This window comes from Euprymna scolopes, chromosome 25 (genome assembly GCF_053919585.1).
Source record: "Euprymna scolopes isolate OS-2025 chromosome 25, ASM5391958v1, whole genome shotgun sequence".
Taxonomy (NCBI): domain Eukaryota; kingdom Metazoa; phylum Mollusca; class Cephalopoda; order Sepiida; family Sepiolidae; genus Euprymna; species Euprymna scolopes.
Genome location: NC_136506.1, coordinates 36,271,180 through 36,294,401, shown reverse-complemented (window position 1 = coordinate 36,294,401; position 23,222 = coordinate 36,271,180). Strand labels below are relative to the sequence as shown.

The 23,222-nt window shown below is 39.5% G+C and overlaps 1 protein-coding gene and 1 pseudogene across 3 annotated transcripts in view; one reads left to right on the top strand and one right to left on the bottom strand.

Annotated features, from left to right (window-relative positions):
• LOC145247332 (kelch-like protein 26) overlaps nt 1–23,222 on the bottom strand; it is a 294,307-nt gene that overhangs the window by 88,401 nt on the left and 182,684 nt on the right. The gene's annotated exons all lie outside the window — the stretch shown is intronic.
• On the top strand, nt 17,770–17,900 carry LOC145247702 (U2 spliceosomal RNA; annotated as a pseudogene).

The window sequence follows — 23,222 nt, the reverse complement described above, 5'->3', positions numbered from 1 at the left end:
GATCCCGAGAGAGAGAGAGAGAAAAGTAAAGATCCCGAGAGAGAGAGAAAGAAAAGTAAATGATCCGAGAGAGAGAGAGAGAGAGAGAGAGAGAGAGAAGAGAGAAAAGTAAATGATCCCGAGAGAGAGAGAGAGAGAAAGAAAAGTAAATGATCCCAGAGAGAGAGAGAGAAAAGTAAATGATCCCGAGAGAGAGAGAGAAAGAAAAGTAATGATGAGAGAGAGAGAAGTAAATGATCCCGAGAGAGAGAGAGAGAAAAGTAAATGATCCCGAGAGAGAGAGAGAGAAGAAAAGTAAATGATCCCGAGAGAGAGAGAGAGAGAAAAGTAAATGATCCCGAGAGAGAGAGAGAGAAAAGTAAATGATCCCGAGAGAGAGAGAGAGAGAAAGTAAATGATCCCGAGAGAGAGAGAGAGAAAAGTAAATGATCCCGAGAGAGAGAGAGAGAAAAGTAAATGATCCCGAGAGAGAGAGAGAGAGAAAAGTAAATGATCCCGAGAGAGAGAGAGAGAGAGAGAGAAAAGTAAATGATCCCGAGAGAGAGAGAGAGAGAGAGAAAAGTAAATGATCCCGAGAGAGAGAGAGAGAAAAGTAAATGATCCCGAGAGAGAGAGAGAGAAAAGTAAATGATCCCGAGAGAGAGAGAGAGAAAAGTAAATGATCCCGAGAGAGAGAGAGGAGAAAAGTAAATGATCCCGAGAGAGAGAGAGAGAAAGAAAAGTAAATGATCCCGAGAGAGAGAGAGAGAGAAAAGTAAATGATCCCAAATGACCCAAAGTAGAGAGAGAGAGAGAGAAAAGTAAATGATCCCGAGAGAGAGAGAGAGAAAAGTAAATGATCCCGAGAGAGAGAGAGAGAAAAGTAAATGATCCCGAGAGAGAGAGAGAGAAAAGTAAATGATCCCGAGAGAGAGAGAGAGAAAAGTAAATGATCCCGAGAGAGAGAGAGAGAAAAGTAAATGATCCCGAGAGAGAGAGAGAGAGAAAAGAGAGAAAAGTAAATGATCCCGAGAGAGAGAGAGAGAAAAGTAAATGATCCCGAGAGAGAGAGAGAGAAAAGTAAATGATCCCGAGAGAGAGAGAGAGAAAAGTAAATGATCCCGAGAGAGAGAGAGAGAGAAAAGTAAATGATCCCGAGAGAGAGAGAGAGAGAAAAGTAAATGATCCCGAGAGAGAGAGAGAGAAAAGTAAATGATCCCGAGAGAGAGAGAGAGAGAAAAGTAAATGATCCCGAGAGAGAGAGAGAGAAAAGTAAATGATCCCGAGAGAGAGAGAGAGAAAAGTAAATGATCCCGAGAGAGAGAGAGAGAAAAGTAAATGATCCCGAGAGAGAGAGAGAGAAAAGTAAATGATCCCGAGAGAGAGAGAGAGAAAAGTAAATGATCCCGAGAGAGAGAGAAAGAAAAGTAAATGATCCCGAGAGAGAGAGAGAGAAAAGTAAATGATCCCGAGAGAGAGAGAGAAAAGTAAATGATCCCGAGAGAGAGAGAAGAGAAAGTAAATGATCCCGAGAGAGAGAGAAAGAAAAGTAAATGATCCCGAGAGAGAGAGAGAGAGAAAAGTAAATGATCCCGAGAGAGAGAGAGAGAGAAAAGTAAATGATCCCGAGAGAGAGAGAGAAAGAAAAGTAAATGATCCCGAGAGAGAGAGAGAGAAAAGTAAATGATCCCGGGAAGAGAGAGAGAGAAGAAAAGTAAATGATCCCGAGAGAGAGAGAGAGAAAAGTAAATGATCCAGAGAGAGAGAGAGAAGAAAAGTAAATGATCCCGAGAGAGAGAGAGAGAGAAAGAAAAGTAAATGATCCCGAGAGAGAGAGAGAAGAGAAAAGTAAATGATCCCGAGAGAGAGAGAGAGAGAAAAGTAAATGATCCCGAGAGAGAGAGAGAGAGAAGAAAAGTAAATGATCCCGAGAGAGAGAGAGAGAGAGAGAGAGAAAAGTAAATGATCCCGAGAGAGAGAGAGAGAAAAGTAAATGATCCCGAGAGAGAGAGAGAGAAAAGTAAATGATCCCGAGAGAGAGAGAGAGAGAAAAGTAAATGATCCCGAGAGAGAGAGAGAGAAAAGTAAATGATCCCGAGAGAGAGAGAGAGAGAGAGAAAGAAAAGTAAATGATCCCGAGAGAGAGAGAGAGAAAGAAAAGTAAATGATCCGAGAGAGAGAGAGAGAAAAGTAAATGATCCAGAGAGAGAGAGAGAGAGAAAAGTAAATGATCCAGAGAGAGAGAGAGAGAAAAGTAAATGATCCCGAGAGAGAGAGAGAGAGAAAAGTAAATGATCCCGAGAGAGAGAGAGAGAGAGAAAAGTAAATGATCCCGAGAGAGAGAGAGAGAGAAAAGTAAATGATCCCGAGAGAGAGAGAGAGAGAGAGAAAGAAAAGTAAATGATCCCGAGAGAGAGAGAGAGAAAAGTAAATGATCCCGAGAGAGAGAGAGAGAGAAAAGTAAATGATCCAGAGAGAGAGAGAGAGAAAAGTAAATGATCCCGAGAGAGAGAGAGAAGTAAATAGAATACAGAGAGAGAGAGAGAGAAAAGAGAGAGAGAGAGAGAGATAGTAAAGAGAGAGAGAGAGAGAGAAGAGAGAGAGAGATCCCGAGAGAGAGAAGAGAGAGAGAGAAGAAAAGTAAATGATCCGAGGAGAGAGAGAGAGAGAGAAAGAAAAGTAAATGATCCCGAGAGAGAGAGAGAGAGAGAAAGAAAAGTAAATGATCCCGAGAGAGAGAGAGAGAGAGAAAGAAAAGTAAATGATCCCGAGAGAGAGAGAGAGAGAAAAGTAAATGATCCCGAGAGAGAGAGAGAGAGAAAAGTAAATGATCCCGAGAGAGAGAGAGAGAGAAAAGTAAATGATCCCGAGAGAGAGAGAGAGAGAAAAGTAAATGATCCCGAGAGAGAGAGAGAGAGAAAGTAAATGATCCCGAGAGAGAGAGAGAAAAGTAAATGATCCCGAGAAGGAGAGAGAGAGAAAAGTAAATGATCCCGAGAGAGAGAGAGAGAAAAGTAAATGATCCCGAGAGAGAGAGAGAGAGAGAAAAGTAAATGATCCCGAGAGAGAGAGAGAGAGAAAAGTAAATGATCCCGAGAGAGAGAGAGAGAGAAAAGTAAATGATCCCGAGAGAGAGAGAGAGAAAAGTAAATGATCCCGAGAGAGAGAGAGAGAAAAGTAAATGATCCTGAGAGAGAGAGAGAGAGAAAAGTAAATGATCCCGAGAGAGAGAGAGAAAAGTAAATGATCCCGAGAGAGAGAGAGAGAGAAAAGTAAATGATCCAGAGAGAGAGAGAGAGAAAAGTAAATGATCCCGAGAGAGAGAGAGAAAAGTAAATGATCCCGAGAGAGAGAGAGAGAGAAAAGTAAATGATCCCGAGAGAGAGAGAGAGAGAAAAGTAAATGATCCCGGAGAGAGAGAGAGAGAGAAAAGTAAATGATCCCGAGAGAGAGAGAGAGAAAAGTAAATGATCCCGAGAGAGAGAGAGAGAAAAGTAAATGATCCCGAGAGAGAGAGAGAGAAAAGTAAATGATCCCGAGAGAGAGAGAGAGAAAAGTAAATGATCCTGAGAGAGAGAGAGAGAAAAGTAAATGATCCCGAGAGAGAGAGAGAGAAAAGTAAATGATCCCGAGAGAGAGAGAGAGAAAAGTAAATGATCCCGAGAGAGAGAGAGAGAAAAGTAAATGATCCCGAGAGAGAGAGAGAGAGAAAAGTAAATGATTCCGAGAGAGAGAGAGAGAAAAGTAAATGATCCCGAGAGAGAGAGAAAGAAAAGTAAATGATCCCGAGAGAGAGAGAGAGAGAGAGAGAGAGAGAGAGAAAGAAAAGTAAATGATCCCGAGAGAGAGAGAGAAAAGTAAATGATCCCGAGAGAGAGAGAGAAAAGTAAATGATCCCGAGAGAGAGAGAGAGAAAAGTAAATGATCCCGAGAGAGAGAGAGAGAAAAGTAAATGATCCCGAGAGAGAGAGAGAGAAAAGTAAATGATCCCGAGAGAGAGAGAGAAAGAAAAGTAAATGATCCCGAGAGAGAGAGAGAAAGAAAAGTAAATGATCCCGAGAGAGAGAGAGAAAGAAAAGTAAATGATCCCGAGAGAGAGAGAGAGAAAAGTAAATGATCCCGAGAGAGAGAGAGAGAGAGAGAGAAAGAAAAGTAAATGATCCCGAGAGAGAGAGAGAGAGAAAAGTACAAGATCCAGAGAGAGAGAGAGAGAAAAGTAAATGATCCCGAGAGAGAGAGAGAGAAAAGTAAATGATCCCGAGAGAGAGAGAGAGAAAAGTAAATGATCCCGAGAGAGAGAGAGAGAGAAAAGTAAATGATCCCGAGAGAGAGAGAGAGAAAAGTAAATGATCCCGAGAGAGAGAGAGAGAGAAAAGTAAATGATCCCGAGAGAGAGAGAGAAAAGTAAATGATCCCGAGAGAGAGAGAGAAAAGTAAATGATCCCGAGAGAGAGAGAGAGAGAGAAAGAAAAGTAAATGATCCCGAGAGAGAGAGAGAGAGAGAAAGAAAAGTAAATGATCCCGAGAGAGAGAGAGAGAGAAAAGTAAATGATCCCGAGAGAGAGAGAGAGAGAGAAAAGTAAATGATCCCGAGAGAGAGAGAGAGAGAAAAGTAAATGATCCCGAGAGAGAGAGAGAGAAAAGTAAATGATCCCGAGAGAGAGAGAGAGAGAAAAGTAAATGATCCCGAGAGAGAGAGAGAGAAAAGTAAATGATCCCGAGAGAGAGAGAGAGAAAAGTAAATGATCCCGAGAGAGAGAGAGAGAAAAGTAAATGATCCCGAGAGAGAGAGAGAGAAAAGTAAATGATCCCGAGAGAGAGAGAGAAAAGTAAATGATCCCGAGAGAGAGAGAGAAAAGTAAATGATCCCGAGAGAGAGAGAGAAAAGTAAATGATCCAGAGAGAGAGAGAGAAAAGTAAATGATCCAGAGAGAGAGAGAAAAGTAAATGATCCCGAGAGAGAGAGGAGTAAATGATCCGGAGAGAGAGAGAGAGAGAAGTAAATGATCCGGAGAGAGAGAGAGAGAAGTAAATGATCCGGAGAGAGAGAGAAGTAAATGATCCGGAGAGAGAGAAGTAAATGATCCGGAGAGAGAGAGAGAGAGAATTAAATGATCCGGAGAGAGAGAGAGAGAGAGAAGTAAATGATCCGGAGAGAGAGAGAGAGAGAAGTAAATGATCCGGAGAGAGAGAGAGAGAGAGAGAGAAGTAAATGATCCGGAGAGAGAGAGAGAGAGAGAGAGAGAAGTAAATGATCCGGAGCGAGAGAGAAAGAAGTAAATGATCCGGAGAGAGAGAGAAAGAAGTAAATGATCCGGAGAGAGAGAGAAAGAAGTAAATGACCTGGAGAGAGAGAGAAGTAAATGATCCAGAGAGAGAGAGAGAAGTAAATGATCCAGAGAGAGAGAGAGAAGTAAATGATCCAGAGAGAGAGAGAAAAGTAAATGATCCAGAGAGAGAGAGAAAAGTAAATGATCCAGAGAGAGAGAGAAAAGTAAATGATCCAGAGAGAGAGAGAAAAGTAAATGATCCAGAGAGAGAGAGAAAAGTAAATGATCCCGAGAGAGAGAGAGAAAAGTAAATGATCGAGAGAGAGAGAGAGAAAAGTAAATGATCGAGAGAGAGAGAGAAAAGTAAATGATCCCGAGAGAGAGAGAGAGAAAAGTAAATGATCCTGAGAGAGAGAGAGAGAAAAGTAAATGATCCCGAGAGAGAGAGAAAAGTAAATGATCCCGAGAGAGAGAGAGAGAAAAGTAAATGATCCCGAGAGAGAGAGAGAGAAAAGTAAATGATCCCGAGAGAGAGAGAGAGAAAAGTAAATGATCCCGAGAGAGAGAGAAAGAAAAGTAAATGATCCCGAGAGAGAGAGAGAGAGAGAGAGAGAGAGAGAGAGAGAAAGAAAAGTAAATGATCCCGAGAGAGAGAGAGAGAGAAAGAAAAGTAAATGATCCCGAGAGAGAGAGAGAGAGAAAGAAAAGTAAATGATCCCGAGAGAGAGAGAGAGAGAAAGAAAAGTAAATGATCCCGAGAGAGAGAGAGAGAGAAAGAAAAGTAAATGATCCCGAGAGAGAGAGAGAGAGAGAAAGAAAAGTAAATGATCCAGAGAGAGAGAGAGAGAAAAGTAAATGATCCCGAGAGAGAGAGAGAGAAAAGTAAATGATCCCGAGAGAGAGAGAGAGAGAGAGAAAGAAAAGTAAATGATCCCGAGAGAGAGAGAGAGAGAAAAGTAAATGATCCAGAGAGAGAGAGAGAGAAAAGTAAATGATCCCGAGAGAGAGAGAGAGAAAGTAAATGATCCCGAGAGAGAGAGAGAGAAAAGTAAATGATCCCGAGAGAGAGAGAGAGAAAAGTAAATGATCCCGAGAGAGAGAGAGAGAAAAGTAAATGATCCCGAGAGAGAGAGAGAGAGAGAGAGAAAAGTAAATGATCCCGAGAGAGAGAGAGAGAGAGAGAGAGAAAAGTAAATGATCCCGAGAGAGAGAGAGAGAGAAAAGTAAATGATCCCGAGAGAGAGAGAGAGAAAAGTAAATGATCCCGAGAGAGAGAGAGAGAAAAGTAAATGATCCCGAGAGAGAGAGAGAGAAAAGTAAATGATCCTGAGAGAGAGAGAGAGAAAAGTAAATGATCCCGAGAGAGAGAGAAAAGTAAATGATCCCGAGAGAGAGAGAAAAGTAAATGATCCCGAGAGAGAGAGAAAAGTAAATGATCCCGAGAGAGAGAGAAAAGTAAATGATCCCGAGAGAGAGAGAAAAGTAAATGATCCCGAGAGAGAGAGAGAGAAAAGTAAATGATCCCGAGAGAGAGAGAGAGAAAAGTAAATGATCCCGAGAGAGAGAGAGAGAAAAGTAAATGATCCCGAGAGAGAGAGAAAGAAAAGTAAATGATCCCGAGAGAGAGAGAGAGAGAGAGAGAGAGAGAGAGAGAGAGAAAGAAAAGTAAATGATCCCGAGAGAGAGAGAGAGAGAAAGAAAAGTAAATGATCCCGAGAGAGAGAGAAAGAAAAGTAAATGATCCCGAGAGAGAGAGAGAGAGAAAGAAAAGTAAATGATCCCGAGAGAGAGAGAGAGAGAAAGAAAAGTAAATGATCCCGAGAGAGAGAGAGAGAGAAAGAAAAGTAAATGATCCCGAGAGAGAGAGAGAGAGAGAAAGAAAAGTAAATGATCCCGAGAGAGAGAGAGAGAGAAAAGTAAATGATCCAGAGATAGAGAGAGAGAAAAGTAAATGATCCAGAGAGAGAGAGAGAGAAAAGTAAATGATCCCGAGAGAGAGAGAGAGAAAAGTAAATGATCCTGAGAGAGAGAGAGAGAAAAGTAAATGATCCCGAGAGAGAGAGAAAGAAAAGTAAATGATCCCGAGAGAGAGAGAGAGAAAAGTAAATGATCCCGAGAGAGAGAGAAAAGTAAATGATCCCGAGAGAGAGAGAAAAGTAAATGATCCCGAGAGAGAGAGAAAAGTAAATGATCCCGAGAGAGAGAGAGAGAAAAGTAAATGATCCCGAGAGAGAGAGAGAGAAAAGTAAATGATCCCGAGAGAGAGAGAGAGAAAAGTAAATGATCCCGAGAGAGAGAGAGAGAAAAGTAAATGATCCCGAGAGAGAGAGAAAGAAAAGTAAATGATCCCGAGAGAGAGAGAGAGAGAGAGAGAGAGAGAGAGAGAGAGAGAGAAAGAAAAGTAAATGATCCCGAGAGAGAGAGAGAGAGAAAGAAAAGTAAATGATCCCGAGAGAGAGAGAGAGAGAAAGAAAAGTAAATGATCCCGAGAGAGAGAGAGAGAGAAAGAAAAGTAAATGATCCCGAGAGAGAGAGAGAGAGAAAGAAAAGTAAATGATCCCGAGAGAGAGAGAGAGAGAGAAAGAAAAGTAAATGATCCCGAGAGAGAGAGAGAGAGAAAAGTAAATGATCCAGAGAGAGAGAGAGAGAGAAAAGTAAATGATCCAGAGAGAGAGAGAGAGAAAAGTAAATGATCCCGAGAGAGAGAGAGAGAAAAGTAAATGATCCCGAGAGAGAGAGAGAGAGAGAGAAAGAAAAGTAAATGATCCCGAGAGAGAGAGAGAAAAGTAAATGATCCAGAGAGAGAGAGAGAAAAGTAAATGATCCAGAGAGAGAGAGAGAAAAGTAAATGATCCAGAGAGAGAGAGAGAGAGAAAAGTAAGTGATCCAGAGAGAGAGAGAGAGAAAAGTAAATGATCCCGAGAGAGAGAGAGAAAGTAAATGATCCCGAGAGAGAGAGAGAGAGAGAAAAGTAAATGATCCCGAGAGAGAGAGAGAGAGAAAAGTAAATGATCCCGAGAGAGAGAGAGAGAGAGAGAAAGAAAAGTAAATGATCCCGAGAGAGAGAGAGAGAGAGAAAGAAAAGTAAATGATCCCGAGAGAGAGAGAGAGAGAGAAAGAAAAGTAAATGATCCCGAGAGAGAGAGAGAGAGAAAAGTAAATGATCCCGAGAGAGAGAGAGAGAGAAAAGTAAATGATCCCGAGAGAGAGAGAGAGAGAAAAGTAAATGATCCCGAGAGAGAGAGAGAGAGAAAAGTAAATGATCCCGAGAGAGAGAGAGAGAGAAAAGTAAATGATCCCGAGAGAGAGAGAGAGAGAAAAGTAAATGATCCCGAGAGAGAGAGAGAGAGAGAAAAGTAAATGATCCAGAGAGAGAGAGAGAGAAAAGTAAATGATCCCGAGAGAGAGAGAGAGAAAAGTAAATGATCCCGAGAGAGAGAGAGAGAAAAGTAAATGATCCCGAGAGAGAGAGAGAGAGAGAGAAAAGTAAATGATCCCGAGAGAGAGAGAGAGAAAAGTAAATGATCCCGAGAGAGAGAGAGAGAAAAGTAAATGATCCTGAGAGAGAGAGAGAGAAAAGTAAATGATCCCGAGAGAGAGAGAGAAAAGTAAATGATCCCGAGAGAGAGAGAGAGAGAAAAGTAAATGATCCAGAGAGAGAGAGAGAGAAAAGTAAATGATCCCGAGAGAGAGAGAGAGAAAAGTAAATGATCCCGAGAGAGAGAGAGAGAGAAAAGTAAATGATCCCGAGAGAGAGAGAGAGAGAAAAGTAAATGATCCCGAGAGAGAGAGAGAGAAAAGTAAATGATCCCGAGAGAGAGAGAGAGAAAAGTAAATGATCCCGAGAGAGAGAGAGAGAAAAGTAAATGATCCCGAGAGAGAGAAAAGTAAATGATCCCGAGAGAGAGAGAGAGAAAAGTAAATGATCCCGAGAGAGAGAGAAAGAAAAGTAAATGATCCCGAGAGAGAGAGAGAGAGAGAGAGAGAGAGAGAGAAAGAAAAGTAAATGATCCCGAGAGAGAGAGAGAGAGAAAGAAAAGTAAATGATCCCGAGAGAGAGAGAGAGAGAAAGAAAAGTAAATGATCCCGAGAGAGAGAGAGAGAGAAAGAAAAGTAAATGATCCCGAGAGAGAGAGAGAGAGAAAGAAAAGTAAATGATCCCGAGAGAGAGAGAGAGAGAAAGAAAAGTAAATGATCCCGAGAGAGAGAGAGAGAGAAAAGTAAATGATCCAGAGAGAGAGAGAGAGAGAAAAGTAAATGATCCCGAGAGAGAGAGAGAGAAAAGTAAATGATCCCGAGAGAGAGAGAGAGAGAGAGAAAGAAAAGTAAATGATCCCGAGAGAGAGAGAGAGAGAAAAGTAAATGATCCAGAGAGAGAGAGAGAGAAAAGTAAATGATCCCGAGAGAGAGAGAGAGAAAAGTAAATGATCCCGAGAGAGAGAGAGAGAGAAAAGTAAATGATCCCAAGAGAGAGAGAGAGAGAAAAGTAAATGATCCCGAGAGAGAGAGAGAGAGAGAAAAGTAAATGATCCCGAGAGAGAGAGAGAGAAAAGTAAATGATCCCGAGAGAGAGAGAGAGAGAGAAAGAAAAGTAAATGATCCCGAGAGAGAGAGAGAGAGAGAGAGAAAAGTAAATGATCCCGAGAGAGAGAGAGAGAGAAAAGTAAATGATCCCGAGAGAGAGAGAGAGAGAAAAGTAAATGATCCCGAGAGAGAGAGAGAGAGAAAAGTAAATGATCCCGAGAGAGAGAGAGAGAGAAAAGTAAATGATCCCGAGAGAGAGAGAGAGAGAAAAGTAAATGATCCCGAGAGAGAGAGAGAGAGAAAAGTAAATGATCCCGAGAGAGAGAGAGAGAGAAAGAAAAGTAAATGATCCCGAGAGAGAGAGAGAGAGAAAGAAAAGTAAATGATCCCGAGAGAGAGAGAGAGAGAGAAAGAAAAGTAAATGATCCCGAGAGAGAGAGAGAGAGAAAAGTAAATGATCCCGAGAGAAGGAGAGAGAAAAGTAAATGATCCCGAGAGAGAGAGAGAAAGAAAAATAAATGATACCGAGAGAGAGAGAGAGAGAAAAGTAAATGATCCAGAGAGAGAGAGAGAGAAAAGTAAATGATCCCGAGAGAGAGAGAGAGAGAAAAGTAAATGATCCCGAGAGAGAGAGAGAGAGAAAAGTAAATGATCCCGAGAGAGAGAGAGAGAGAAAAGTAAATGATCCCGAGAGAGAGAGAGAGAGAAAAGTAAATGATCCCGAGAGAGAGAGAGAGAGAAAAGTAAATGATCCCGAGAGAGAGAGAGAGAGAAAAGTAAATGATCCCGAGAGAGAGAGAGAGAGAAAAGTAAATGATCCCGAGAGAGAGAGAGAGAGAAAAGTAAATGATCCCGAGAGAGAGAGAGAGAGAAAAGTAAATGATCCCGAGAGAGAGAGAGAGAGAAAAGTAAATGATCCCGAGAGAGAGAGAGAGAGAAAAGTAAATGATCCCGAGAGAGAGAGAGAGAGAAAAGTAAATGATCCCGAGAGAGAGAGAGAGAGAAAAGTAAATGATCCCGAGAGAGAGAGAGAGAAAAGTAAATGATCCCGAGAGAGAGAGAGAGAAAAGTAAATGATCCTGAGAGAGAGAGAGAGAAAAGTAAATGATCCCGAGAGAGAGAGAGAAAAGTAAATGATCCCGAGAGAGAGAGAGAGAGAAAAGTAAATGATCCAGAGAGAGAGAGAGAGAAAAGTAAATGATCCCGAGAGAGAGAGAGAGAAAAGTAAATGATCCCGAGAGAGAGAGAGAGAAAAGTAAATGATCCCGAGAGAGAGAGAAAAGTAAATGATCCCGAGAGAGAGAGAGAAAGAAAAGTAAATGATCCCGAGAGAGAGAGAGAAAGAAAAGTAAATGATCCCGAGAGAGAGAGAGAAAGAAAAGTAAATGATCCCGAGAGAGAGAGAGAAAGAAAAGTAAATGATCCCGAGAGAGAGAGAGAAAGAAAAGTAAATGATCCCGAGAGAGAGAGAGAGAGAGAGAGAAAGAAAAGTAAATGATCCCGAGAGAGAGAGAGAGAGAAAAGTAAATGATCCAGAGAGAGAGAGAGAGAAAAGTAAATGATCCCGAGAGAGAGAGAGAGAAAAGTAAATGATCCCGAGAGAGAGAGAGAGAGAAAAGTAAATGATCCCGAGAGAGAGAGAGAGAAAAGTAAATGATCCCGAGAGAGAGAGAGAAAAGTAAATGATCCCGAGAGAGAGAGAGAGAGAGAAAAGTAAATGATCCCGAGAGAGAGAGAGAGAGAAAAGTAAATGATCCCGAGAGAGAGAGAGAGAGAAAAGTAAATGATCCCGAGAGAGAGAGAGAGAGAAAAGTAAATGATCCCGAGAGAGAGAGAGAGCAAAGTAAATGATCCCGAGAGAGAGAGAGAGAAAAGTAAATGATCCCGAGAGAGAGAGAGAGAAAAGTAAATGATCCCGAGAGAGAGAGAGAGAAAAGTAAATGATCCCGAGAGAGAGAGAGAAAAGTAAATGATCCCGAGAGAGAGAGAGAAAAGTAAATGATCCAGAGAGAGAGAGAGAGAAAAGTAAATGATCCAGAGAGAGAGAGAAAAGTAAATGATCCCGAGAGAGAGAGAAAAGTAAATGATCCCGAGAGAGAGAGAAAAGTAAATGCTCCCGTGAGAGAGAGAGAGAGAGAAAAGTAAATGATCCCGTGAGAGAGAGAGAGAAAGAAAAGTAAATGATCCCGAGAGAGAGGGAGAAATGAATATTATCTGGAGAGAGAGAGAGAAATGAATATTATCTGGAGAGAGAGAGAGAAATGAAAATTATCTGCTGAAACAGAAAAGTAAATGAAAGAGAGAGAAAAGTAAAAGAAAATGATCCAGAGAGAGAGAGAAATGTACATGACAATGATCTCGAGAGAGAGAGAGAGAAATGTACATGACAATGATCTGTAGAGAGAGAGAGAAATGTACATGACAATGATCTGGAGAGAGAGAGAGAAATGTACATGACAATGATCTGAAGAGAGAAATGTACATGACAATGATCTGGAGAGAGAGAGAAATGTACATGACAATGATCTGGAGAGAGAGAGAAATGTACATGACAATGATCTGGAGAGAGAGAGAAATGTACATGACAATGATCTGGAGAGAGAGAGAGAGAGAAATGTACATGACAATGATCTGGAGAGAGAGAGAGAGAGAAATGTACATGACAATGATCTGAAGAGAGCGAGAGAAATGTACATGACAATGATCTCGAGAGAGAGAGAGAGAGAGAAATGTACATGACAATGATCTGGAGAGAGAGAGAGAGAGAGAGAGAAATGTACATGACAATGATCTGGAGAGAGAGAGGGAAATGTACATGACAATGATCTGGAGAGAGAGAGAGAGAGAAATGTACATGACAATGATCTGGAGAGAGAGAGAGAGAAATGTACATGACAATGATCTGGAGAGAGAGAGAGAGAGAGAAATGTACATGACAATGATCTGGAGAGAGAGAGAGAAATGTACATGACAATGATCTGGAGAGAGAGAGAGAGAAATGTCCATGACAATGATCTGGAGAGAGAGAGAGAGAAATGTCCATGACAATGATCTGGAGAGAGAGAGAGAAATGTACATGACAATTATCTGGAGAGAGAGAGAGAAATGTACATGACAATGATCTGGAGAGAGAGAGAGAAATGTACATGACAATTATCTGGAGAGAGAGAGAGAAATGTACATGACAATGATCTGGAGCGAGAGAGAGAAATGTACATGACAATGATCTCGAGAGAGAGAGAGAAATGTACATGACAATGATCTCGAGAGAGAGAGAGAGAAATGTACATGACAATGATCTGGAGAGAGAGAGAGAAATGTACATGACAATGATCTGGAGAGAGAGAAATGTACATGACAATGATCTGGAGAGAGAGAAATGTACATGACAATGATCTGGAGAGAGAGAAATGTACATGACAATGATCTGGAGAGAGAGAAATGTACATGACAATGATCTGGAGAGAGAGAAATGTACATGACAATGATCTGGAGAGAGAGAGAGAGAGAGAAATGTACATGACAATGATCTGGAGAGAGAGAGAGAGAAATGTACATGACAATGATCTGGAGAGAGAGAGAGAGAAATGTACATGACAATGATCTGGAGAGAGAGAGAGAGAAATGTACATGACAATGATCTGGAGAGAGAGAGAGAAATGTACATGACAATGATCTGGAGAGAGAGAGAGAGAAATGTACATGACAATGATCTGGAGAGAGAGAGAAATGTACATGACAATGATCTGGAGAGAGAGAGAGAAATGTACATGACAATGATCTGGAGAGAGAGAGAGAAATGTACATGACAATGATCTGGAGAGACAGAGAGAGAGAAATGTACATGACAATGATCTGGAGAGAGAGAGAGAGAGAGAGAGAAATGTACATGACAATGATCTGGAGAGAGAGAGAGAGAGAAATGTACATGACAATGATCTGGAGAGAGAGAAATGTACATGACAATGATCTGGAGAGAGAGAAATGTACATGACAATGATCTGGAGAGAGAGAAATGTACATGACAATGATCTGGAGAGAGAGAAATGTACATGACAATGATCTGGAGAGAGAGAAATGTACATGACAATGATCTGGAGAGAGAGAAATGTACATGACAATGATCTGGAGAGAGAGAGAGAGAGAAATGTACATGACAATGATCTGGAGAGAGCGAGAGAAATGTACATGACAATGATCTCGAGAGAGAGAGAGAGAGAAATGTACATGACAATGATCTGGAGAGAGAGAGAGAGAGAGAGAGAGAGAAATGTACATGGCAATGATCTGGAGAGAGAGAGAGAGAGAGAGAGAAATGTACATGACAATGATCTGGAGAGAGAGAGGGAAATGTACATGACAATGATCTGGAGAGAGAGAGAGAGAGAAATGTACATGACAATGATCTGGAGAGAGAGAGAGAGAGAGAGAAATGTACATGACAATGATCTGGAGAGAGAGAGAGAGAAATGTACATGACAATGATCTGGAGAGAGAGAGAGAAATGTACATGACAATGATCTGGAGAGAGAGAGAGAGAAATGTCCATGACAATGATCTGGAGAGAGAGAGAGAGAAATGTCCATGACAATGATCTGGAGAGAGAGAGAGAAATGTACATGACAATTATCTGGAGAGAGAGAGAGAAATGTACATGACAATTATCTGGAGAGAGAGAGAGAAATGTACATGACAATTATCTGGAGAGAGAGAGAGAAATGTACATGACAATTATCTGGAGAGAGAGAGAGAAATGTACATGACAATGATCTGGAGCGAGAGAGAGAAATGTACATGACAATGATCTCGAGAGAGAGAGAGAAATGTACATGACAATGATCTCGAGAGAGAGAGAGAGAAATGTACATGACAATGATCTGGAGAGAGAGAGAGAAATGTACATGACAATGATCTGGAGAGAGAGAAATGTACATGACAATGATCTGGAGAGAGAGAAATGTACATGACAATGATCTGGAGAGAGAGAAATGTACATGACAATGATCTGGAGAGAGAGAAATGTACATGACAATGATCTGGAGAGAGAGAAATGTACATGACAATGATCTGGAGAGAGAGAGAGAGAGAAATGTACATGACAATGATCTGGAGAGAGAGAGAGAGAAATGTACATGACAATGATCTGGAGAGAGAGAGAGAGAAATGTACATGACAATGATCTGGAGAGAGAGAGAGAGAAATGTACATGACAATGATCTGGAGAGAGAGAGAGAAATGTACATGACAATGATCTGGAGAGAGAGAGAGAGAAATGTACATGACAATGATCTGGAGAGAGAGAGAAATGTACATGACAATGATCTGGAGAGAGAGAGAGAAATGTACATGACAATGATCTGGAGAGAGAGAGAGAAATGTACATGACAATGATCTGGAGAGACAGAGAGAGAGAAATGTACATGACAATGATCTGGAGAGAGAGAGAGAGAGAGAGAGAAATGTACATGACAATGATCTGGAGAGAGAGAGAGAGAGAAATGTACATGACAATGATCTGGAGAGAGAGAAATGTACATGACAATGATCTGGAGAGAGAGAAATGTACATGACAATGATCTGGAGAGAGAGAAATGTACATGACAATGATCTGGAGAGAGAGAAATGTACATGACAATGATCTGGAGAGAGAGAAATGTACATGACAATGATCTGGAGAGAGAGAAATGTACATGACAATGATCTGGAGAGAGAGAGAGAGAGAGAAATGTACATGACAATGATCTGGAGAGAGAGAGAGAGAGAAATGTACATGACAATGATCTGGAGAGAGAGAGAAATGTACATGACAATGATCTGGAGAGAGAGAGAGAGAGAGAGAAATGTACATGACAATGATCTGGAGAGAGAGAGAGAGAAATGTACATGATAATGATCTGGAGAGAGAGAGAGAGAGAAATGTACATGACAATGATCTGGAGAGAGAGAGAGAGAGAGAAATGTACATGACAATGATCTGGAGAGAGAGAGAGAGAGAGAAATGTACATGACAATGATCTGGAGAGAGAGAGAGAGAGAGAGAGAGAAATGTACATGACAATGATCTGGAGAGAGAGAGAGAGAGAGAGAAATGTACATGACAATGATCTGGAGAGAGAGAGAGAGAGAGAGAAATGTACATGACAATGATCTGGAGAGAGAGAGAGAGAGAGAAATGTACATGACAATGATCCGGAGAGAGAGAGAGAAATGTACATGACAATGATCCGGAGAGAGAGAGAGAAATGTACATGACAATGATCCAGAGAGAGAGAGAGAGAGAAATGTACATGACAATGATCCAGAAAGAGAGAGAGAGAAATGTACATGACAATGATCCGGAGAGAGAGAGAGAGAGAGAGAGAGAGAATGAGAAAAGTACATGACAATGATCTGGAGAGAGAGAAAAGTACATGACAATGATCTGGAGAGAGAGAAATGTATATGGAAAAGATTGGTAGTATAAAACGATGAAAAAAGTTTTAAAAAATCATGACAAAAATATTAGAAAAATTGGATGCATAAAACAAAAACAAAATAAATAAAAATGAATTAACAAAATAATGAAAATAAAATCAGATGAAAGCAAATGAGAGAAAAATGGAAAAAATAAATAAATTGGACAAATTAAATGGTAAAAAAAAAATGCTTAAAATGGTAATCTATGACCGAGAAATGGTTTCAGTCAACTTAACTTGAAAATTCTTTCACTCCATCAGGATGTTTTGGTTTGTGTTTTACGGCATATCAACACTTAGTGCGCAAATTGCACATTAAATAAAAATGCATTAGGACAAGATTGCTGCAAAAAATGTTTGTTTGAAGTAAACGAATAACTACTTCTACAGTCTACATGCAGATCTGTTACATTTGATGTGTAGCCGGATAAAAGTCAGAAACAACAGTAGAAACACTAACAGAAATTACATCATTGGATTCGATTTGACTAAACATGGTTATGACAAAAAATACTGCAATATTAATATGCTTGGATTTACCTACAACCAAATTAATACATTGGATTCATTGGCTATTTTTATCATTATATAGAATGAATCCGAAGATTCTTTTGTTGGCATTGGTTTCCCTGATATTTTTCTAATCGGAATTATTTCTAGGAAGACATTGGAGATTATGGGAAGGACCACGTTAAAATTGCCAACATCCTAAGTGAAAGTGACTTTTGTGGATTCAAATTTGGGACATCCAGGTCGTCAGTCCGTGTCGTCAGTTATTAAATCATTGTCACCTCCCAGTAAACAAATTCCATGCATCTAGTATATAAAAAATATATGGTAAGCATTTTACTATTTTTAGCTGTGTGCAAGCGACTCTATAAGTCGCTCCGTCAGTCGGTCGGTCGGTCTGTCCGTAACACATTTGTGCTTGGCCTTTTTGGTTAAGATTAAAGGTCTGTTGTTAATAAATGCTGTTCTTAGCTTTTTAAGCTTTTCTTTGGCCTTTTGGCTATCCCTCGCCCTCGACACAAATGAATTATTGTACCATTTTATTGTTATCTTTTTTGTTTTTACACGTCAATAAAAAATGTTTTAAAAATTGGGAGTTAAGTAGGACGTCCCCAAATATGAAAGGGTGAATGCGGTATTATGGTGAAAGAAGATACTAGCTGGGAGAAACTTTTGACTTTGTTCAGTTCTGGAGTGACAAGGATGACCAACGACCCCCAAAATCCCCCCTTTTGAGTTGGCCATGTGCCTAAGTTTTTTGTTCATCGTTGATTTTGACTGTATTTTTTTAACATGAATAAAAGATTTAATATCTCAAAGTGTAGTGTCTGTTCCGGCAGATACTGCATGCAAAGACCATATGTGGAGGCAACCTCACATATAATACCTTTGTCAATGTAGGGGCAACCCTTCATCCCAATTGTCATTATCCAGCCCCCTACTCCCTGGGGAGTTGGTCCCCATTTCCCCTTCACTCCTCACATTAAAAATCGGCCTTGTGCCTAATTTGCTCGGTGGGGGAGCAAATAAATACCTTTTCCTTGGCCTTTTGGCCAAGATCAAAGTGTAGTATCTGTTCTTGCTACAAGCTGTACATATTGCGATATAAAGTGGGGGATCACTTTTCTGTATTAATTTAATGTAAAATGATCACGCACTTTACAACTAGTCAGTCTCAAAGCCATTCAAGTCATTTTTCAGATCATTCAAGTTGTTTTTGAAGGATTCCACTTATTTTTTAAGCATTCTTAATTCTGCCATTGATGAGGCATCTGTCCGTTAAGTTGAGGCTGCTATTTTGGAAGATCGGCGCATTACTATTCGCCAAATAGCCCAAGATGTCATTATTAGTACAGGGTCAGTGGAAACTATCATTCATGACCATTTGCATATGCATAAGGTGTCTGCCAGATGGATTCCCAGGTTGTTCACACCATTCTAGAAGCACGAACGCGTTGAGTGCTCGAGGATGAATTTGGAGTTGTGCCAAGAAAATGAGTCAAAGTTTTTCAAAAGACTGATTACACAGGATGAAACCTGGGTCCATCACTATGATCCAAAGACCAAAGCCCAGTCAATGCAATGGAAGCACTTGGACTCACCATATCCAAAGAAGGCAAGGGTGCAGCCCTCCACTGGCAAGGTCATGCTCACAGTCTTCTGGAACCAGGACGGAGTAGTGATGACAGATTTCCTGGCAAAGGGTACCACAATTACAGGAGCCTATTATGCTTCACTTTTGAGGAAATTAAGGGAAGCTATTAAAATCAAGAGGTGGGTAAGATCAGCAAAGGTACCCTCCTCCTGCAGGACAACGCTCCAATCCACAACTCGCATGTCGCCAGATCAGAAGCACGGGTGTGTGGTTATGAAATCCTCCACTATCCTCCCTACTCTCCTGACCTTGCACCCTCTGACTTTCACCTCTTCTCAGCCATGAAGTTGTTTTTGAAAGGAAAGCGTTTCCCAGATGATGCAGCCTTGATTTCTGAAGTCACTTCGTAGTTGGAGGACCAACCTGGGGTGTTCTACAAAAACGGTCTCCAGAGCTGCATCAAACGATGGGAGAAATGCATAACTGGGTGGTTCCTATGTAGAGAAAGACTGTGCCAAGTTTCGTTGATCTACTGCTATGGGAAGTGGGTCAGGGGCATTACTTATTGCACGCCCCTCGTAATAATATTAATAATAATGGCAATAATAATACTTTCGTGTATAGCAAAAAAAAAAAAGAATATTTAATTTCTACAAAGATTTATTGAAAACTAATTAGAAAAATGTTAGTAATTAATTTTTCATTCATAAAACACAATTTAAATGTCTTTAGAATAATATTTTAAAATACACCTACATTTGGCAAATTTTCACTCTTTCATGTGGGTCTAGTCAGTGGAACATTTCTGTGACAAATAAACTACCCAAAGGTTTTAATTAATAATCATTTTTCAATAGTAGTCTTGATTTTATGGCTTTCTATATCAACCTCAAACAATCTTAATTTTGTTTTACAATCTGTACACAGACATATAATGGGGGGGGGGGAATCTGCCTTCAAGCTGAAAACGGTGGATTACTTTGACTGCCTAATGTGCCACAGAAATTCCTAAGTTCAAGTGAACGTAATACAGACAGAATCAAAGAAGAATTGACAGTCAAGCGTTATTTCACATGAAAGTGAAAATTCATAAATTGATTTATATCTCATTCAATTCAAAGTCAACCTTTTCTCATACGTTTCACCACCCTACTTGTAATATTTGCAAATGCTAGATAAGGGACCGGACAAAAGTTTACCGGACAAAACCCAACTGGACAAAAGCTGAGAGCATAAAATAAACAATTAAAAAAAATTAAAAAATACTTTTTATATTCTACTTTTGATTTATCATCAATACTGTTCGATAGTATTTTTCTCGACAAAAATATTTTATTAAACTTTTAAAATATTTTTTCAAATATCCTAAATAAACTGCATTCTTCTAAAGTGTACCAAGCGAATTTACGCAAAGTTTCCTTTTATTTTTTTTTTTTTTGTTATGAGAAATTATTTTATATCAAATTATTATGTTATGATCCATAGATTTACTAATTGTTTAAAAAAGTATTTATCACTAAATGGAAACTTAAGTTTTCAAAAAATGCAAAGAATCGTTGTTGGTATAGAAAATTAGGCTTATCCCCCCCCCCCGATTCTGATTTCAATTAATCGTCCCAACACACTGTAATATATTATATATATATATATATATATATATATATATATATATATATATATATATATATATATACACACACACACACTTCAGAATAGTTTTTATTTAACAATCAGTTGTTATGGAAACGTGAGATTGTAGGTTTACAAAATATTACTGGCATTAATATTCTATAAGTTATCCCATCTAAACAAGAAGTACTCGATATGCAAGATAGAGCAAATAAATTAATAATAATTAATTAGTAATGAATTATTACCAAACGGATGTAAAGAACGTATAACATGGATTTTACCAAGCAAGCTGGATCTAAAAAACATTCATATCCTTTTTCTGCAAATCCTCCCGCTACAGGACTTCTGATAAATTTATCAATTTGTGTTTGACTTTCCATGTCTCACTGACTTTAGCAAATAGGGCGCATACCTTTATAAGTATTTGCTAATATTTTCTCTCCTCTGATGATATGGTAGACATCGAAACCCTATAGGTTAAGGAGATTAATTTTCTAAAGCATTCTTTGTCTTGCTTAGAATAATAAAAATTCTTTGATATGAAACTCAACCACTTCATTTCATTTCAATGAGAGTTTTTTGAAATTCATTGAATTACAATTTAATATATATATATATATATATATATATATATATATATATATATATATGACGGACCCTCCCATCGATTTTGATGTATGAGCTTCGCCATAGCAACTTAAGTTACTCAGAAATCCACAGCTGATTTTTTTTTTATAGTGGTGAAGGCTTAGTTCAGAACCAAGTCCTCTTTTTGCTTATCTTTGTCAATGCAATAATAGCTGCTACAAGACAGAACAGGCAGTTGGACGACAGGTTTTACATCAGAGTTTGCCTTCGCCTAGATGTATGTCTTACAAAGTCTAAGGGTGCATCTCCCTCAGTGAATTCAACGAGTCTCCAGATATCAAATTGGACATTTCTGTCTTGGCACGGTACATGCAGCGTTTAACCTTCCCAAATATTCACCCATCTAGTACTAGCTAGGCTCATCATTGCTTAACTTTGGTAATCTAGTGAGAACTAGTGTGTCAACATGATTATGTCGCATATCAAACCATATATTAGCGGCAATATATATGTTGTATATCAAACTATCTATTGGTCTCACTATAATAATCAATAGTGAATTGATTCTATAATAATTGGAAATCTGCATAAATTAAAATATCATACTTAAGCGTATTTTATGACTAAGCAACGCTGGGTGGCTTGCTAATAAAAAAGTATATTTTTAAAATAATCCAAATGTATATTAATATATAAAAATGTTAAAAAAAAAATAAAATAAATAAAATAAAAACAAAAACATTCCAACGTGGACTTGGTCAACTGGTTTGTTGGGGTCTGGTGCTCTTTAAGTGCTCTCCATTCTATAAATATCAATATTAATGAGAAGTAACCCTTTATGGGTGAATACAGATTTACACGCTCTACTATTTTTTTTTATTTCATAGATGGCAGACATTTTAAAATAATTTCAACGCGGACAAAGCGTTTTCTAGAAACAAATTCAATCGAATTACATTTTCTTTTTCTTAACACCTAATGATCTAAAAGAGAAGCTGACGATCAAGAATCAAATATTGCTTTTGTAGGATGAACGCTATCAATGACAAAGAAACAATCCAAACGTTGACTTATTTATCAAATCAACTGGTTTGTTGGAGGTTGGCGCTCTTCAAGTGCATCTTTTATGCTATGAATATAAATGAGCTGTCCAAACAAATTCTTGGGAGTTCTTTTTTTTTTTTTTTTTTTTTTTTTTTGCTAACTTCCAGCTTTCATATCTCAGATATTAACTGATTTTAATGAAGCTTAATAACCGTCAAAACTTTCGTTTTTTGTTCATTTTCGTTGTCGAGGCGGACGAATGATATCAACTGTTATTAATGTTTCAAGCCAATGTTTCTTGTGTTTAATGCAGTTGTCACAAATTTCAGCTTCATGCAATGTGTAACGAATAAAAAAAATGGAAACATAACAAAAAAAACTAAAAAAAGAAATATCGGAAAGTTCCAAAACAGGAGGAGGTGGGGGTGATATTGCATGATTTTCTGATTTGGTGTTTTGGAATTTTTGAGATGAGGATTGCTAATAGGTTTTCTTCTGATTATTCAGACTACTGCTCTCATCTTGAGTGCAATTTTCACAATGTAACCTCCTTTTACCACCTCTGGTAATGGGTATATTTCTATGTGTGGTGTAGAAATCGATCTCCGAAGATTAACAGGGGCGCCACGTGAAGGTTTGCTACTTGCCTCCCAAACAAGACCCAGGTTTGCGCCTTTCATCTTAATAATCACCAAGCAAATCGGAGACTAAGAGTCATGTGGAATGACAACATGCTTACACATGAATCTTTCCCGGTCTACCTGGGGGTAACTCTGGACAGAACACTCTCTTTTAGAAAACACATTATCAAATTGAAAGGCAAGCTGTCATCACGAAACAACCTTCTCAGTAAGCTTGCCACCAGCAATTGGGGTGCCGACCCCAAAACACGGAGGCAAACAGCTCTCGCACTGTGCCATTCCACAGCGGAGTATTGTGCCCCAGTATGGGCAAGATCATGCCATGCCCATAAAATTGATGTAGAGCTGAACAAAGCATACCGGACCATAACTGGTGCCCTAAGACGAACTCTCTTGCCAGCTCTATACTGCCTAACTGGTATTCCACCACCACATATAAGGCGAGAAGTCATCACCAGAATAGAACGGTACAAACAGCTTAACGACCACAGGCACTCACTGTTTGGCCACCAATCAGTGAGACAAAGACTAAAATCTCGCAGTAGCTTCACCAATATAGAGGAAATCGATTCCAGGCAAGCTGCCTCCTATAGGATGGAACGATGACGAGACTATAACAGCAGGAATAAAAATGAAGCCCTACCAGACTCAAAAGAAACACTCCTCCAAGGTTCAAACCTTGGTAGAAAAAAATTGGGTGACTCTAAATAGAGCTAGAGCCAAAGTAGGCAAAACAAAAGACCATCTCCACAAGTGGGGCCTAGACACCTCACCTTTATGTCCATGTGGAGAGGTACAAACGATGCACCACCTTAGGGAAAACTGCGGATTGGGTCCTCATTGCTCAAACCAAGACTTTAAGGAGGCAAACAGCACCGCCATACGAAGGGTTAATTCCTATTGCGATAAGATATGATGACCATAACCTCCACCTTTCTTCAGGTGTGTCTTGTTGAACTCTGGAATGTTTCTGTAAAACTCAGGA